The sequence below is a fragment of the Hylaeus volcanicus genome, chromosome 2 (genome assembly GCF_026283585.1).
Source record: "Hylaeus volcanicus isolate JK05 chromosome 2, UHH_iyHylVolc1.0_haploid, whole genome shotgun sequence".
NCBI lineage: Eukaryota > Metazoa > Arthropoda > Insecta > Hymenoptera > Colletidae > Hylaeus > Hylaeus volcanicus.
The window spans coordinates 30,246,317-30,249,743 of record NC_071977.1 but is presented as its reverse complement, the minus strand read 5'-3'; the positions used below and the strand labels follow the sequence as shown (position 1 = coordinate 30,249,743).

The window sequence follows — 3,427 nt, the reverse complement described above, 5'->3', positions numbered from 1 at the left end:
ACGACGTGTCTGACTTGTACTTCTCGTCAGCGACTCAAATTCTGTACCTAATCTAGACTTAACCCTTTGTCCTACGATTTACCGTAGGACGGTGGGTGGCATAAAGTTCCTTGCGCACTTTCATACGACGTGTCCGACTCGTGCTGTTCATGTTCGCCTCAAATCGCGTACCACGAGTCTCGCACGCTGTTGCAGGCTAAAGGATTAACCCTTTGCACTGGAAGCCATTTTGTTTGCAGAACGTGCTAAACGGAATGACGCTGTATCAAATAACGTAACATAACAAGCATGTAATTTATGTAGGATTTAGGTTTCTTTTACATTAAATTCAAACAAATTTGTAATAAATTTCTACTTTTCATTATTAATTATATAATCGCTCCCGTTATCAATAGCCTTTTGTCTGTACGCGTGTCTACTGTATAAATCTACTGTACAAATTGCCAGATCGATCAAAATCAATGAGCAATGATGAACGATAAACAAGTATTTAAAATTGCAGAAACGACATTATTTTCCGGTTCACCTAATATATTTGCCCGCGAAGAAGACGGAACTCGAGGTCGACGTTTAATGTTTTCCACGGTGCTTGTCGTCGCAAGCTATCGGCGCACCTTAAATTTAACGTATTTATAGACTATCGGAGAGGTTCGAGTTTGGTAGCGTAGAATTCGCGGTACGACCATTCCAGTGAAACTTGTGCCATCTGACGCGGACGCTAGGAAACCGATAAAGAACGCTTCCGACCTTGTCGACGCCGATTCAAACGCTGGATAAGAATGACAGCGGATCGTCGTGCAACGATAAACCGAATAATATTCATTAAACGGCTCGCGTCGCCGATCGCTGTCGAGGAAAAGACAGAGACGCGGATTGGAGGTCTCTCGATCATTCTTCTTTCTTTTCCCCCTCTACGATCCAAGCTGAATCGCGACAAAATCAGCTGGCCGCTCAATGCCACTCCCCTCCATACCGCTTTCGGTTTGCTTGTCGCTCCATCTCTCGTATTTTCGCGGAAACCTGCTGCCTCGGCCCTCTCATGGCGAAGAGCAGAGACGAGCTGGGCGCGGCGTGTACGAGAAGTCGTGTCCGCTTGGATTCAGGTTGAGGCGATTGCCCTTGACCCGTCGATTGATTTTATCTCCGCTATAGTCGTCGTTCCGAGTAATTTCGTTGATAATATTCTCTAAACCGCGAAACGCTAGGAAGAAATAAGCGTAACTATCCAACGATCGAGTGCAAAGTTCTCTGATCGAAGAGAAGAAGATAAATGATCGCCTAATTTACCAAAACGAATGCAGTTCCGTGATCGGCATTTAATACACCGACTCCCAGACTAAAATTCTTGGAAATTTCGATGAAATTCAAATTTTCTCTCGAGACTGTCGAAGATTAGGTAACTCCACATTAGTCGTAGTATTTTTATCCTCTATATTTTTTACCCTCTCCAAACTCGCAAATCCTCTCCATATTTATTTTCTAGGTCTTCTCACATTTGGAATTAATTCTTTTAGTTCTATAAGAAAAAGGTTCTGTCGCCCTTTACCCTCTCCAAACTCACAAATCCTCTCCATATTTATTTTCTATGTCTTCTCACATTTGGAATTAATTCTTTTAGTTCTATAAGAAAAAGGTTCTGTCGCCCATTTTCGGGTGACGCGAGGAGCAACGTGTTAACTAGAGAAGCTGGACCGTGTCGCCTAGCTTTCGAACGCGATACAGTTCCGAGTGTACGCGATATCCTGTGGCAAGAGGAATAACCTCAGCTGGCATACGCGTTGAAATTGATTGGATAGTTTGCGGTCGACTCAATCTCGCGCACAAGCGGCACACGAGCGAAGAGGATTGCGCTTCAAGATGAACAGCTCGCGTACAGATGGAACGTCGTCCGGACGATCGTTTCATTCAGTTTCGTTGGGAATTTGGCGAGCGACTTTCTGGCAGCTGTCCTAGCCAGGCTCCCGTCGGGTTCGTTTCCGTTCAGTTCCGCGCGGATAGTTTCGCTTCGTTTCGCGGGATTATCTGCTCGCGCGTAACCGTCCGGTTTTCGATTCCTTCGACGACTGGACGCGTCATCGATCGATCGGCTGAACCACGAGCGATGGTTTCCTCGTAAAGGCGCGACGCGTTTCTCGAAGATCGTTTAAACTTTTCATACGAGCTCTGTCTCGCAACTTTTCGACCAACTCTTTACGATTATTCTCGGTGTACCTCAAAATTCGAACGTGTTGATCCTTTCATTTCTTGCGTCCGCAATCGAGGGCGTACAAATTTTAAATTACCGACGCTATCGTTTAGGGCGAATTATCATTTATGCGCACGAAGAGAGATCAATTTTGCCTCGAAAATTACACTATTGGGATTTTTTTTTTAACTTTTTCCCGTACTAATTTCAGTCCAAGTTAACCCTAAAAATTGAATTACACGAGGAACAAAATAATTCGAGTCCGAAAGGGTTAATCGAGAGGCATCTTTCGATATATCTTTTCCTTTTTATAGGAGCGTTGAATCGTTTGGTTATTATCGATACCTAATCGTGTACCCTCGTTCGTTGTAATTTCGCTGTTTACGTTTTCCTCGTGCGATTCTTCCTCCGTTTCCATGGACTCGCGGAATTCTCAGGTTTTGTACATTGGCGAACGTATCCTCGTGTGTGCTCAGGATATTTAGCGGAGTATGGTTCCCAGAGTTCCGCGGCGATTCGAACAAACAATTTCGCGAGCGAGAATTTAACGAATGCCGGTTAAGGAAAGAAAAAGGGGCAACCGAACGGTGCGGTATCGATCCGGGTCGGAGATTGCCTGCTGGTAATCACGATATTTCCCCTCTCGTGCCACCGTGGAACGGACATTCTCGCGCGTTTCTTCGTGCTCTTTTGTAAAAAAAAAAATATGGCGCGAGGAAATATCGTAGTTTCCCAAAAAACGATCCCACCGTCTCTTTCGGATTCGCTCACGAAAACGTAGGATAATTTGCGTAGCACAATCTGCGTAGCATAATTTTCAGCGTAACGTTCACGCGTTAGGCGTGCAGACGACGTATACATCGCGTTCAACACTCGCGTCGAGTAGAAACGCGTTCAATAGGTCGGCGAACGCGAAACTGTGTACAGGTTGTCAACGGTTTCGTGTCGCCTTGTTGGCACGTGTAGCTCGCGACACGACGCCAAAGAACACTTTGAACACCATGAACGATATTCGATATTACCCCCAGCCAAACTACCCCAAACCCACTCAGACAGTATGTACATTAACGGTATTCTATTGAAAATTGCCGCCTCCCAGCGACAACAATCCCAAACCTACTCAGACAGTATTTTCGTGTAGACAGCATACGCATGAACAATTTGATCACATTCCCCATTACGAGTTGGGGATTACATAAAATCACCGGTCGATTTCGTAAATATTCCAGAATTCATCGCAAC

General features: G+C 45.1%; 2 protein-coding genes across 7 annotated transcripts in view; one reads left to right on the top strand and one right to left on the bottom strand.

Moving 5' to 3' along the window:
• LOC128872117 (potassium voltage-gated channel protein Shaker) overlaps positions 1–3,427 on the top strand; it is a 198,828-nt gene that overhangs the window by 60,672 nt on the left and 134,729 nt on the right. The window lies entirely within an intron of this gene.
• The window catches only part of LOC128872119 (uncharacterized), a 57,556-nt gene that overhangs the window by 3,756 nt on the left and 50,373 nt on the right, over positions 1–3,427 (bottom strand). The gene's annotated exons all lie outside the window — the stretch shown is intronic.